The 16638-nt window shown below is 33.2% G+C and overlaps 1 long non-coding RNA gene across 2 annotated transcripts; it reads left to right on the forward strand.

Annotated features, from left to right (window-relative positions):
* The first annotated feature begins 4703 nt into the window (after positions 1–4703).
* Positions 4704–13715, forward strand: LOC140875513 (uncharacterized). Of its 2 annotated transcripts, none has more exons than XR_012148486.1 (3): positions 4704–4932; positions 6753–7252; positions 13402–13715. It is a non-coding gene; the product is annotated as an uncharacterized lncRNA (long non-coding RNA). The 2 variants fall into 2 exon arrangements; XR_012148485.1 differs by having other exon boundaries at positions 6753–7228.
* Positions 13716–16638: the final 2923 nt, after the last annotated feature.

Raw genomic sequence — 16638 nt, forward strand, 5'->3', positions numbered from 1 at the left:
GCCACCCATGTTCTCTCTGGCTAGCTTCTGCCCCACCTGTTGCCATGCACACATACAAAACAAGACAACAACCAAAAACTTCCGGTGAGAATATAATCCCCAGTATAAAAGACATATACAGATAAAATAAATATCATATCGGCTCGAAACATATCAAATCAAATCTTCAAAATAAATACTTCAAATCAAAAGATTTATATAGCGCGCTATCAAGAATTGATTCAGATCAAATCACTGCCATCAAGATTCGTATCCGATCTTGACATGGATATATATCTATCATCGTCACATCTAACGTGAAAATAAGGTCGCCTCAGACCTTGGAATTAGAATCAATTCTATATATCATATCATATCAAAATCAAAATCAAAGATCCACTACCTGAGATGGATCGACAACAATAACACAAGTTCTCAATCAAGAACAAGCAAAAAAACAAGTATGTGATTTGTTCAGGATAACTCAAGAAGCATCATTCTCGAGTATCTAAATCCCTGACTCTCGATGTCATCTTCTACATGTCATTATCGAGTTTCCAACGCTCTTCAATCTGATAAGTCGAATCAAATAAGACCCATCAAAATTCAGCTCAATCACAACTCTATCCTCAAGGCACAAACTAGTTGTAACTCTTGATCTATTCTATTCAGGTTTTGTCGCTGAATTTCCGAGCTTGACAAGCTTCAATACAATATGAAAATATAGCATATCAATCTACTTATATCAGCAAGAATTCATACCTCAATATCTAATCACTCTCATCATTCAATCTTCCATAAGTACATGTATTAAAACTATTCAAACTCATGGAAAATAAGTCAAGGCAAATCACTTCAACCTTGCTTCCATCTTCTTCAGTTCGAAGGCTGCGATTTCGAGTCAATCAAACTCTTGTACAAGCTGAAATAAATCATACACCAGCTATACATATCAAAAATCACTCTATGTACTTTTCAGCTCAATAATCACAATTCAAATGCTATCGAATTCTTGACCCGACGGCGTAACGGTTAAAATTCAGCAACCGTAACTCATTCCTATCAACTCTATCATCCATTTCTACTTCAAATACATGGTATACCAGCAACATAACATCAAAAACCAGCTACATCAGTAGGCAAAGGATCGAAGACAATTCTAAAAATTCATAACAAGTTCATACGACATCCGTTCTTCGATCCATTTTTTATATAACAATATATATCAATCCTCATCACTTAAACCTACGCATATCAGCATGTATATCACTGATAAACCAGTATATTAGAAGCATAATAATCTCAACATAAGCTGGAAATAATATAAATCTCAAAGTCGTCCGTTCTTCGATTCGGTTGCGATATAGAAATCAATATAATCTCATAAGCACATATTCAAGATCAATTCTGATTTCTCCAAATATTCAGAACTTTGAAATCATATAAATCAAGATAATACTTACATCAAATCGAAGCTCTCGTCGCAAGGATTTCGGAACTATGCTCGGTTCTAAAATTGGACGAACAGATCAAAAGATATCAAATTTAGAAGCTGAAGAATGGACTTGAAGATAATGAAGCTCTCAACTTTCTGCTGCTGAAATTCTGAAGAAATATCATGCTATACACGTTGAATGGTGACTAATCAAGTGGGATTGAAGATATACATAGGCATAATTGCTATTTAGTCCCCGAAACTTCCGAAATTTCCAACACAGTCCTCAGATTTTTAATTCAATTTCAATCCTAAATAATTTAAGAATATTAAAATTTAGATCTAAACTCCAAAAATTCTCAAATTAGATATTCTCGGATTAAAATTCAAAATTGCATTTTAGCCCTCAAAACTTCGATATTAGCAAAACAGTCCCTGCTCAAGTTGCACCTTCGAATTAAATCCTCTTTAATTCTCGAATCTCGGAATTTAATCTTAAATCCCATATATATTTAATCCAAATATTTTATTATTTTAATTTAAGAATCCCGGAATTTAATTCTCAAAATCCGTAAATTCTCAAATTAAATATTTTCGGCTCGAAAATTTAATCTCTAATTTCCATAATTACTTCAATTAATATTTCCCCAAATTATAGAATTTAAATCTCAAATTTCATAATTAATAACTTAATATTTTTGGGTCTTACAATTCCTCCCCTCTAAGGAACGATTTCGAGGACGAAATCACATTCAATCTGAATATCAAATCTGATAGACCGAATGATTATCTGAAGTGATTCTCACTTCAATCATATAACTCTAAACATCATATCTCATGCATCTCTTAATTTCTTGTCAGGTTATCTCTTCTATTCAGCGTCTATTCCCTTGTACTTTAATTAATCTGAAAAGAAATCTCTCTGAGCTGTTTCTCTCCTCAATCAAAGATCTGTCGAATTTTCGACTTAGCTCAAACTCATTTCAATATCCATCTTGTCTGATTAAAGTACATAGGAAGAATCTAACTGACACTTCATAGGTGAGATACGTGGAGCAAATCTGATCCCTCATATCAAGCTGAAAAGAATAAATCTTTCAGTGAATTCACTAACGATGTCTGACATCTCATATAGTGAAATTCAGCTTTTCTATGTCATTCTATGCTCTGCATATGACATATATCCAATATACTTTGTCATTCTGTTCATAGCTTCAAGATCTATATCAAACATTCATATTCTGAATATGTATATCATACATTGTTTTTTTTTCTATTCTGAATCAGATGATAATTCAAAATAACTTTCTTGCTAACCAATTAGTTCCAGCTTCAAAAGTTATATATCTCTAACTCTGTTTATTCTGCTCTGTTTTCATTATGTACAAATCAATCTTCATATTCTCTGTTCTTTCTCAAATCATATTTGGTTTGATAGTTGATACTTTCAAATATCATTCTACATCAAGAAAATTTCTGATATTCTGATCATCAACTATTTCAAAATACGTTCACTGTATCAATCTGATAGATGTTACGGGAATTATGCTACTCAAGTGGCAATACATCAATTCAACTAATACCGAATCAGGTATTAGAATTCTGAGAACATCCCCAAAATCTGGAAAATCAGCTCAGATAATCCATCGATCAGAGAATGGTATACTGTCATCACATATAAACAAACACTCAGAACATCGATCAATCAATGCCACAATCGATCAAATGAATCTAAAGTCTCTATCATGACAATAGATTCCAATAATTCCTGTAATCTCATCATATCATTAACTTCTGAACAACTATCTACTCATATTTGTATCAAATATGTAATACATAGTATTAATAAAATCTGATTCAGCTGCTCTGACTATCCATCAATCTCAGGATAATAAACTGTACTCTCACATCTAAAAATACTCAGAGCTTTTGATAATCTGTATCGCAATTCAATGGTAAACTCAATGTATCAATCTGAAACATTAATTCTTGGCTTACTATGCAATCTCACAATAATTCTGTAGCACATAAAATCCAATCTATTAAATCGCATGCATTAAATTAAATAAATATTATGATTTTTTTTTTTTATGTTTAATCGATTTAAAATTATTTATCTGGATTATTCACTAATAAAATATTAATTATTTATTCAAATAATTTTTATTGCACTAACTATTTAATTAAGGCTTTTAATTGTTTAAATTTATTTTTCAAAATGATTTTTATTGTGCAACTTAATTGTTTTAAATATTTTAAATGTTTAAGTTTGCTTAATTAAATGATTTTAATTATTTAGTTTATTCGTTTAAATGATCCTAACTATCCCACTCATTTATTTAAAATGATTTAAGTTTATTGGATAGTTATTTAAATGATTTTAACTGTTAAGCTTATTTATTTAAATATTTTTGGATGGTCCAACTTATTTGTTTTAAATAACTTAAGTTAGCGGTTAGTTATTTTAAATCATTTTAAATGTCTAGCTTATTTATTTAAATACTTGTAGTTGTCCAAGTTGTTTTAAAAATTTTTATTCCGCTTGTGTATTTTATTTAAATGACTTTTAAACAATCATTTAGTTTATTTAAATTATTTTAATCGCTCAGTTTATTATTTAAACATTTTATTTAACATTGTGACATCAAAATAACTAAAGTATTGATTTTAATTTCTAAGTTAGTGTTTAAATTCCCTCAAACGTTTATTTGTTTTTGTGACGCCTAAATTTTAAAAATTAAATTTCATGCCTAAATTAATTTTAATGTTTAAAATTCTAAAATTTCTGGTAATTTAAATAATTTAAATCTCCTTAGAATTTATTCGTATGATATTAAAATTTTAATTGCTTAAATTGTTTATATTGGTGACTTCCGGCTTCGGCGCACGACAAAGGCAAGCACGGCGGAAAAATCCTTCATTTTAAATTTAGGTGACCTAAATTTCTTGAGAGGTGAGGAAAATAAAATAAAATCTTTATTTTAAATTTTCCATTCAAGAAAAATCGCGTAAGCGCATTTTCGCTCGTAATTCTTTAAATTTCTCAATTTAGCCTTTTTGAACCCAGACAAGTGAAATTTCATTCTTGACATTTAAAATTTAAGATTCTAGACTTAAAACTTTAAATTAGAGGCAATTCTACAAGCTAAAATTTTAAAATCAAAACTAGCTCTTTTATTGGGTCAAAAAACACTTTTTTACTTGTCCTACACTCACACACTCACACCTATACATACATATACATATTATATCACAGTACAACTTAAACCCTAGCATTTTTATTCACACTTAAGCCGCCTCACACCTCTCTCCCTCTCATTCTCACGGCATTCCTCCATTCTTCCACTTCTTCAAGTCGACTTCTCTCTTATTCCCCTACCTTCACTTCACCGGCCTTTCCCCACCACCAACCGCCGCCGTGCCACCCCGAGGACCACCTGAGAAGGCTGTCTCCAGCTGCTGGTCGAGCCTTTGCTCCAGCTTGGCCGATCCCTCTTCCTTTTTGGTTGCTAGACTAGGCAAGATTTTTGTTCCTCTTTTGATATCCAAGCAATGGATTATATGTTTTCTTGGTTCCTTCTCTTGATTTCGAATTTTTCAAACTATTTGTGTGCTTATAGGGTTGTCTTTGTTCGAATTTTCAGTAGTCTAGGGATTTAAATTTCGAAAATGTGCTTCTATCATTGCTAGAATGTTTTATGGATTGAAAGGAGGTGGAAATCTTGCATAAATTGAAATGTGTTGGTGAATTGATAAAAATTCAGTGTGTATATTGCTATTGTTTGGCCACTTGAGGTGTGTGAATGATGGTTTTTAAGCCCCTCATGGTGTTGGCCAAGTTGTTTGATGCTTATGCTTTGAAATGTTGTAAATTGAATCAAGTTTGTGGCGTTGGATTGAAATATTTTGTATGAATGGATGGAAGGAGTGGAGGGGCTGGCATGGGGTGATCATGAGGTTGAACATGTATATTTGGATGTGTTTAAGGAGGGTTATAGGGCTGGTAATGGAGTATTTAGGTTGGGTGTCGGTTACTAGAGTTTTGAAGTCATCGGGCTAGCGGTTTGGGCAAAAAGGGAGAAGTAAGGTAGTGTCGGGCTAGAACCTTGTTTGAGGAACCTAACTGGAGATATTGGCATGTCTACTAGTCATTTACATGTGTTTTTGAGGTACAATAGGTAGAGAGATGAGTTCGGGAGTCCATAGTGTCAAGTGGTCCAAAAACAGAATTTTCACCGTTGCGTCAAGTCTTGGGAAACAGTTCTGGTGAGTTTGGTTTTAGAGGCCTGGACAGGGGCTACCCCTGATATTCTGAATTTAGAGGATGTTAGGGTCGTGTCGGTGCGAATTGGCCCTATTTCGGATAAAAATCGATTGGGTTATGTACGTTTTAAGTTAGAGTGACGTGAGCAGATTTTTCCCTTGTTTACGGGCTGTCCGGGTGTCTAAGTGTTTGAGTTGGTTTGGACCATTATAAAAATGTAAATACTGGTTATTAGAGTATTTTAAGGTGTGTTTGAGGTGGCGGTTTGAACGGAAAGTCTTTTGGATTAATATAGGATGAGTTATGAATTTTATAGGTCGACCGCTCGAATTGGGCCCTTGTGAGCGTAAACTTAAGTAAAAAGGAGTAAAGCATTAAGCCTAGGGTGCTCCCCTACACTCCAATCATCCATAAAATTTATGTCATGCTATCTTTTGAGTTTATTTCGTTTACATTATTCAACGCCATTTATTCGCGTGTGTGACTTCAAATTTATTTAATATTCTAGTCCCGAAGTATAGTATTAAAAGAAATGTTTGTAAAAGTTTAAATGTTGAATTGAGAAATGTTAAATGAAAGGAAAGTTAAAGAATGAAGTGAGTTGATTATGACTTAGACGTGCAATGATGGGTCAGAGGAAGCCCTGGATCACTTGCCAAAATGAGACGTGTAGATCGGGGTCGGGAGACATCTCGGCTTTCCTACCAAATTAGACGTGTAGATCGGGGTTGGGAGAAATCTCAACTTTCCTACCAAATCAGAGGGGCAATATGGGGCTGAGAAGAACTCGGTTTCCTTGCCGGCATTGTATACTATATCCATTGATCAATCAAAACCATAGTCACAATCGAGGAGCTAAATTAAAAGAAAAAGTAAAGTATAACTGATTCATGAATGTGTTTTCCATCGCATATTGCTATTGTTCTTACTTCGTGCATGTCATGACTTTTTTCCTTTCGTGTGAGATTCATTAGTTTACTGAGTACTATTTTTAGTATTATGCATTATTTTGAACCCTTGCTGTATTATTTAAATCTTGCTGGGCTTTTAGGCTCACTACTATGCTTGGTGCAGGTGAGCATTCGGTCGAGGCTGCGGGGCAGGATTTCCAGGGCCCATAGGTGTTCGGTGGCACGCCCTGACCGTTGCTGCTCTTTCCTTTCCGCATTATGTCTTTGTAATAATTATACGTTGTCATTTTGTTGTTTCCCTTTCCAGTCGCAGGATGTGTTATTCCCTGCAAACTATGTTGGCATGTAAACATTAAATATTTTCCCCTTCGTTTGGCGTCGAACTAGATATTGTTTTGCAAGCTTTGTGTATGATGTTTACCTCGGATTGAGGTTTTATTTAAACTGCTGTTTGAGACAGGTGGTTTTATTATTCAAACAAATAGGTCATGCCAAAATTTTTAAAATTTTCCGCATTTTCTTTATTTTATTAGACATTAGTAGTTAGGATCGTTTCAGTTGGTATCAGAGCACGGTCATTGGGCTTGGGATGTGCCTACCTCCGAACGCTAGGACTCGGGAGATCTCGCCTCAAAGTCTGTAAGTTTTTAAAGAATTTTATATGTTAGTCATACCTGAATTGATACTTTAAATGTTTTGATATCATCCTTTTTAAAAATATTTTCAAAATTAGAAGTTTAATTTGTTTCAGTGCGTAGTTTAGTGTTTATTTTTTTTCGTTTAACAATTTGTTTTAGTAGTTTATAGTGTACCATTCAAATGTTTATTTTTATAGTATGCGGTTTCAAGTTAAACGGAGTTGGTGTACTAATATTCCTTCCAGTTTTGGACAGTACGTGAATGTTGTTTGAGTTATTAGGTGGTGTTAACAATATTTGGTGAGATTGTAGGAATTTGTCGGAAATATTAAACTTGCATATTATGAGGTATTATTTGAGCTGTCCTTGTCGTAATTTATTCTCTTAGGGATGAGATTTAGTCGGATTAAACTAAGTGAATAGTTTGATTAGAAATTGATAGATATATTAAGTTTATGAAACTCGTGTGAAGACTTCGGATGCGTAATTTGTTTTATATTATTATGGACAATTTGAGTTTTTCTTTTGTTATTTGGGTAAATATGATTTCGATGATTAGTGAGTCGGTTACTATGAGCCTTTCAATTTTGTGAACTATTATTCCTATCATTATTTTCTTATTCTTCAATCGTGCTTGTATCTATTGCAACATATACTTTTGAGTATTCAAAATTTCTTTGCTTATCCTTGGTTCATTTATGGATTCGTATGACATTAATCAGCCTTGAATTCTACCACTTTGGCATTGGTCAAACTTCTTAGTAAACTCTTGTTAATGTTTCACACTTTTTGGAAATTTTATTCGGTACTAGAGCCACATGTTGATGTGAGTAAGATCCACTGTCTTTATTTTTGGTAATCTACTCATGTTGTGTGACTGATACCTGATTTTAATTTGAGACCGTTGTTTTTCCTGATTATTAACTTATGTGGACTTCTTTCGACTAAAGTCACACCGATTGCTCTTAATTGTTCTTTGATTGTTTGAGCATCATTTTATTACCCACGGATGAATGATTACGAGATCTGGATCTTGTTGGCCCATGTTAATTATTCATGGAGCCTCAATTATTATTCATTCACCCCTAGAATTGAATTATGAGTGAGTTGTTTTCACTTATCTAGATTTTTATTTTCAGCTCGTTTTTTTTTTGTAATGCTTGCATTATTTCATTTCACATTAAGCAGCATTACTTGTATGTCTATTTCTTTTCATGATCCATCATGATGAGGATTTGGGTGGATCATAATTTTAATTATTATTTCAAATTCTTGTGTAGAGAATTGGCTCGTAGCCGCTTAGTAAGCGTTTAGACTGTTGGAATTTAGCATTTATACTAGATAAAATCCTAAGTTATTGTTGTGATCCTAGGAGTGACGACTATCAATCATATCTAGTTCTAGCAAGTAGACTGCTAGGTAGTAAATTAATTGAATGTGTTGTTTCAAATTTTAAACAGGATCGTTAAGAGTAAATAGATGATTTTGGTGAGCTGAATGGGTGAACAATTGCGATATAGGAAATAGAGTTGTCCCTAGAATACTTTCGAGTACTTTACATTTGCATTCTAAGACTTTGTGATTGTCGACCAGTAAGACTAATGTACCAACTATGGGAATAGAATGCTGAATAGAACATTCAGGTAGTTTTTTTGGATAAGTTGTAGATTTATTTATTGGGAAAAATACTAAGGTACTGGAGGATCAATTAGAAAGCCTTTTCGATCAGGTTACAAACTCTTCGAGGTGTCCAATTTTATACTAAGCTCTTGAATTATGAATTCAGGTTGTACATATAATAATTTGGGAATTTTTTTTGATTTTCAAACTTGCTGACAAGTTGAACTAGAGTTTTGAGATATGTCTTCAGGTGATACGTGATAATTATTTGGTACTTAGAAACGATCCAGTTCCATAAGAGATTAATAGCTCATGGTATACTTTGACTTGAAGTGTAATTATGGATTTCTTAGTCGTTGCATCTGGGATAGAAAAGGTGGATAAATCTGTTGGGAAATTTTAATCAAGAGTTGAACTTTCGGTAAAATCAAAGATGCTAGAGATGAACGTATAAATTGGTGAGTGGATAATTGGGATCCATTTAGTCACCTATTTGGATTCTATATGTTATCGGTTATTACCTTGGGACTGAATAACAGTGCATTTTTATGGTTATATTTTCTTTTCAAGGATTGTGATAGATTTTATTTTTTTTATTATATAGAAATGGGTCAGATCTACCTCATATCTTGAGGTCTAACGAGTTAGAATTGAATAGACCTTTAACTATCCTATTTAGAAAAGTTTAGTGTTAGTTGTTAAGTATTTTGTGAACTTGTGAATTTCTTAAGAGCTCAGGTTGTATATTATATGAGTTAAGTTTAATTGGTAAATAGACATTAAGCATAACTTTGTTTTTAGAAAGTTTTTAAGTTATGGTTGAGGTCGACATAAATTATTTATTGGTTATGTGAAGCATAATTGATCAATAACGAAGGATATAAGATTAGAGAAATGTAAGTTGTGCAATAACTTAAAGGTATAAGAATTTGTAGGTTGTGGAAATTATGAGTTGCAATAGGATGACGTTCGTAGGTTGCAATTTAGATCAGTAATTTGGAGCAGTGATAAAATTTAAGCTTGAATAAAATCACTCGATAGCAAATAAGAACTAGGAATTTATAGGACAGTGAGAGTTAGCCAAACCCTTGGAGATATATAGATATTAATAAGTATCAGAGTCTGCAGCGAAAGCTAATTAGCGTCAACTCTTGTGGGTGCGAGGTAAGAAGATTTAGTGTTATTATGGTCTAAGATATTCGAACCTGGTTAGTAAGTTTTGAATTTCGAGTACGAAATTCCATTTAAGGAGGGAAGGAATTGTAGCACCTAAAATCCAATTTATTAAATCGCATGCATTAAATTAAATAAATATTATGATTATTATTTTATTTTATGTTTAATCGATTTAAAATTCTTTATCTGGATTATTCACTAATAAAATATTAATTATTTATTCAAATGATTTTTATTGTACTAACTATTTAATTAAGGCTTTTAATTGTTTAAATTTATTTGTCAAAATGATTTTTATTGTGCAACTTAATTGTTTTAAATATTTTAAATGTTTAAGTTTGCTTAAATAAATGATTTTAATTATTTAGTTTATTCGTTTAAATGATCCTAACTGTCCCACTCATTTATTTAAAATGATTAAAGTTTATTGGATAGTTATTTAAATGATTTTAACCGTTAAGCTTATTTATTTAAATATTTTTGGATGATCCAACTTATTTGTTTTAAATAACTTACGTTAGCGGTTAGTTATTTTAAATCATTTTAAATGTCTAGCTTATTTATTTAAATACTTGTAGTTGTCCAAGTTGTTTTAAAGATTTTTATTCTGCTTGTGTATTTTATTTAATTGACTTTTAAACAATCATTTAGTTTATTTAAATTATTTTAATCGCTCAGTTTATTATTTAAACATTTTATTTAACATTGTGACATCAAAATAACTAAAGTATTTAAATTTCCTCAAACGTTTATTTGTTTTTGTGACGCCTAAATTCTATAAATTAAATTTCATGCCTAAATTAGTTTTAATGTTTAAAATTCTAAAATTCCTGTTAATTTAAATGATTTAAATCTCCTTAGAATTTATTCGTATAATATTAAAATTTTAATTGCTTAAATTGTTTATATTGGTGACTTCCGGCTTCGGCGCACGGCAAAGGCAAGCACGACGAAAAAATCCTTCATTTTAAATTTAGGTGACCTAAATTTCTTGAGAGGTGAGGAAAATAAAATAAAATCTTTATTTTAGATTTTTCATTCAAGAAAAATCTCGTAAGCGCATTTTCGCGCGTAATTCTTTAAATTTCTCAATTTAGCCTTTTTGAACCCGGACAAGTGAAATTTCATTCTTGACATTTAAAATTTAAGATTCTAGACTTAGAACTTTAAATTTGAGGCAATTCTACAAGCTAAAATTTTTAAATCAAAACTAGTTCTTTTATTGGGTCAAAAAGCATTTTTGATTTGTCCTACACTCACACACTAACACCTATACATACATATACATATTATATCACACCACAACTTAAACCCTAGCATTTTTATTCACACTTCAGCCGCCTCACATCTCTCTCCCTCTCATTCTCATGGCATTCCTCCATTCTTCCACTTCTTCAAGTCGACTTCTCTCTTATTCCCCTACCTTCACTTCACCGGCCGTTCCCCACCACCAACTGCCGCCGTGCCGCCCCGAGGACCACCTGAGAAGGCTGTATCCAGCTGCTGGTCGAGCCTTTGCTCCAGCTTGGCCGATCCCTCTTCCTTTTTGGTTGCTAGACTAGGAAAGATTTTTGTTCCTCTTTTGAAACCCAAGCATGGATTATATGTTTTCTTGGTTCCTTCTCTTGATTTTGAATTTTTCAAACTACTTGTGTGCTTATAGGGTTGTCTTTGTTCGAATTTTCAGTAGTCTAGGGATTTAAATTTCGAAAATGTGCTTCTATCATTGCTAGAATGTTTTATGGATTGAAAGGAGGTGGGAATCTTGCATAAATTGAAATGTGTTGGTGAATTGATAAAAATTCAGTGTGTATATTGCTATTGTTTGGCCACTTGAGGTGTGTGAATGATGGTTTTTAAGCCCCTCATGGTGTTGGCCAAGTTGTTTGATGCTTATGCTTTGAAATGTTGTAAATTGAATCGAGTTTGTGGCGTTGGATTGAAATATTTTGTATGAATGGATGGAAGGAGTGGAGGGGCTGCCATGCGGTGATCATGAGGTTGAACATGTATATTTGGATGTGTTTGAGGAGGGTTATAGGGCTGGTGATGGAGTATTTAGGTTGGGTGTCGGTTACTAGAGTTTTGAAGTCGTCGGGCTAGCGGTTTGGGCAAAAAGGGAGAAGTAAGGTAGTGTCGGGCTAGAACCTTGTTTGAGGAACCTAACTGGAGATATTGGCATGTCTATAGTCATTTACATGGGTTTTTGAGGTGCAATAGGTAGAGAGATGAGTTCGGGAGTCCATAGTGTCAAGTGGTCCTAAAACAAAATTTTCACTTTTGCGTCAAGTCTTGGGAAACAGTTCTGGTGAGTTTTGTTTTAGAGGCCTGGACAGAGACTACCCCTGATATTCTGAATGTATAGGATGTTAGGGTCGTTTCGGTGCGAATTGGGCCTATTTCGGATAAAAATCGATTGGGTTATGCACGTTTTAAGTTAGAGTGACGTGAGCAAATTTTTCCCTTGTTTACGGGCTGTCCGGGTGTCTAAGTGTTTGAGTTGGTTTGGACCATTATAAAAATGTAAATACTGGTTATTAGAGTATTTTAAGATGTGTTTGAGGTGCCGGTTCGAACGGGAAGTCTTTTGGATTAATATAAGATGAGTTATGGATTTTATAGGTCGACCGCTCGAATTGGGCCCTTGTGAGCGTAAACTTAAGTAAAAAGGAGTAAAGCTTTAAGCCTAGGGTTCTCCCCAACACTCCAATCATCCATAAAATTTATGTCATGTTATCTTTTGAGTTTATTTTGTTTACATTATTTAACGCCATTTATTCGCGTGTGTGACTTCAAATTTATTTAATATTCTAGTCCCGAAGTCTAGTATTAAAAGAAATGTTTGTAAAGGTTTAAATGTTGAATTGATAAATGTTAAATGAAAGGTAAGTTAAAGAATGAAGTGATTTGATTGTGACTTAGATGTGCAATGATGGGTCAGAGGATGCCCTAGGTCACTTGCCAAAATGAGACGTGTAGATCGGGGTCGGGAGACATCTCGGCTTTCCTACCAAATTAGACGTGTAGATCGGGATTGAGAGAAATCTCAACTTCCCTACCAAATCAGAGGGGCAATGTGGGGCTGAGAAGAACTCGTTTCCTTGCCGGCATTGTATACTATAGCCGTTGATCGATCAAAACCATAGTCACAATCGAGGAGCTAAATTAAAAGAAAAAGTAAAGGATAACTGATTCATGAATGTGTTTTCCATCGCATATTGCTACTGTTCTTACTTCGGGCATGTAATGACTTTTTTCCTTTCGTGTGAGATTCATTAGTTTACTGAGTACTATTTTTGTATTATGCATTATTTTGAACCCTTGATGTATTATTTAAATCTTGCTGGGCTTTTAGGCTCACTACTATGCTTGGTGCAGGTGAGCATTAGGTCGAGGCTGCGGGGCAGGATTTCCAGGGCCCATAGGTGTTCGGTGGCACGCCCTGACCGTTGCCGCTCTTTCCTTTCCGCATTATGTCTTTGTAATAATTATACGTTGTTGTTTTGGTGTTTCCCTTTTCAGTAGCAGGATGTGTTATTCCCTGCAAACTATGTTGACATGTAAACATTAAATATTTTCCCCTTCGTCTGGCGTCGAACTAGATATTGTTTTGCAAGCTTTGTGTAAGATGTTTACCTCGGGTTGAGGTTTTATTTAAACTGCTGTTTGAGACAGGTGGTTTTATTATTCAAACAAATAGGTCATACCAAAATTTTTAAAATTTTGCGCATTTTCTTTATTTTATTAGATATTAGTAGTTAGGGTCGTTTCAAATTCTGACCACTTATCAGTGATCTAGTCATACTCCATATCATCTTATTCAGTAATTCAAATCAATCTGATCATAACTACCACAATTTACATGATGCATACTGATTTATCTTGGTAGTTTAGTAAAATAATCTGTCAAATCATGATCTTATTCCACTTTGGAAGTTATTAAACCTGTCACTGAACCATCTGGTCAATGCTTTTCAACTTCAACTAAAACTCTTTATACGTTTAGCTTCTAAAACGTACGAATTCTGTTACATCTGTTTTCTTTATTTTCTGATAAAACAACTATTGGATGAATATTGAACTCAGTATTGTGCATTTCTTTCAAAATTGGATATATCTTTTTGTATACATCTAGCACAATCATACAATTTAATTATAATCAAATTCATCCATTTTGATCTAAGGCTTCAATTCATATTTCAATTTGGCATTTTTTTACTGATTTCTTACTGCTTTGATTCACATTCTGTGTTTCTTTAATCTTTTTAAATAAATCTGACTCATTTCCAATTGAAAATCATTCTGATTGGTTATACATTCGTCTGAATATTCAAGCCAGAATACACAGAAATCTGTAATCAATTGATCGAATGCCTATCTCATTCCTCATTTCAATGTCCAAAGTACTGACAAATCATACAATCAACCCACAATCTGGATAGTATTCAAATCTTTCTATCAGTTACGAGCCAAAAATCTCAAAATACGCTGAAATATCCATCAAAGGATAAATAGTTCTCAAAATCAAAAGAAAGAAATCAAGATTGAGAAAATCTCTCAATCAAGGTCATCCAAAATCAAATCTTCTGGATAACAAACTCTGCTAAGTGAAAACAACTCACTTGCATCTCATAACTCAGAATGAGTGAATCAACTCAGGCTCTATAAAAAAACAAGAAGAGCCACTCAATATCAAATATTTCAAGAATCACATCTTGTGTTGATGTAATAACTTTCAGCATAATAAAAGAAATGACTCAACTGTAACTAATTTTCATATCGTCATCTATTCTATCAACCTCAAAAGCAATATTCAATTCATAAACTCATTAATTCATTATTGAATTCCAGTTCACAACTTAAACTAAAGTCGAAAATCTTACCTTGAAACATATCTGTAAATTCTAACCATTGGCATATCTACCAATTCTGGTTTCATTCTTGAACAAATCAATTGCATAGAAGATACTTATTTCGGAACTTTTATGTAGTTAATCATAAAATACGCTGAACCGAAATAAAAAGAATCTTAGTTCTAGATCCCATATCATATCATCATATTCATATGCATTTTTTGTTCTTGTTGATCTAATCACTTAATCACTTCCTATAATCAATCTTTTGTTACTCTGTACTTGGTTATTGCATCATCATCTATAATGCAACATAAACAGATATTCCAAGTACCACAAAGTAATGTTCAATTTCATTTCATAAAAACTGTAGTCCAATTCTTCAATTCAATTAACAAATTATCTTTTCTAATACAGAGGTTAAGACATAACAAAGCTTTCAGCTCAATATATCTCTTGCACTAGTAACAATAACATGTTAAAACAAATAACTTTGTTACCTGCAATTCTCATTCTCAGGTGCAATTTCATTCTAATCCTCTATATATTTCTAGGACTGTTCTTCATTTGTTCGGTTGATGATGATGAATGGCTAAGATCTTGAAAGCTTAGAATCTCAAATCCTTGATTAGATCGATGTTCTTCAAACAATAGCTTGGATTTGAGTAACTCTTGATTAAAACTCTTCGTAGATCAGATATACTTTGAAGCGAAGGATTGAGCAATAGATTGTTCAAAATAGTTTCAAGTGATCGAAATACATGTGTTGTCGTAATGGCAAAGGTACCTTCTCTTCTTGACATGCTCTGATATTTATATCAAAGGTCTCAACTTCTTTTTCTTTTTGTCAACGGTAGGAAACAGCCTGTAGATCAGATAGCATTCCTCGTTTTTGAAAGATGCTGAAACGACCCTAACTCAACTTTAAATAATAATTAAATAAAAATGCGGATTTTTCAAAAACTTTTATAAAAATTTCGGCATGACCTATTTATTTAAGTGAAAACCCGCCTGTCTCAGACAGCAAACAAAATAAAATGAAAGAAATAAACAACCGACGACACAAGTAAACTAAACCGAGAAAAGAACGAGAACCCAAGAAAGAGATTCGACATAACAAATATCCAAAAGTGTTTAAAAATCTAATGTTTACATGCTCAAAACAATTCTGACTAAACATTACATATAAATTTGACAAAATAAGCAAAATAAATGCTTCATAACATAAAAATTCTAGTAACTATGCGAAAGACGAGCATAGGTTGGAGGGATGCGCCGTGCCCGCATCGCAGTCCACTCGATAGTCTTGCCCCTCAATCTAAATGAAGTACTCCTCACCTGAAAACAATAAGTGTAGTGAGTCTAAAAGACTCAGCAAGAATACGGGGGGATAACGAGTACTACGTAAATACAAGCACACACAGATTTAAAGTAGCAGATACTAAAAATAGTTTTGTTTTGTGCCATTAACTTAAATAAATGATTTCTAAATGAAAAAGGATGAACATGAATGAAACATATGCATTGCTAAGTCGAACATAAATAACTGAATAAACTGATCTGAACATAGTCATAAATATTGAACTTAGATCCTTGAATTGTGACTCTGTGATTTCGATCATGATCATGACTGCAGTGCACTATGCCACAAGAAAGTCAGGATAACACCCAACTCGTCTTGCCCATACTTGGTAAGGGAAGCCAGGATTTCTCCCAACTCGTCCAAACCCATACTTGGTAAGGGAAGCCAGGATTTCTTCCA

Source organism: Henckelia pumila, chromosome 1 (genome assembly GCF_033568475.1).
Source record: "Henckelia pumila isolate YLH828 chromosome 1, ASM3356847v2, whole genome shotgun sequence".
Classification (NCBI taxonomy): domain Eukaryota; kingdom Viridiplantae; phylum Streptophyta; class Magnoliopsida; order Lamiales; family Gesneriaceae; genus Henckelia; species Henckelia pumila.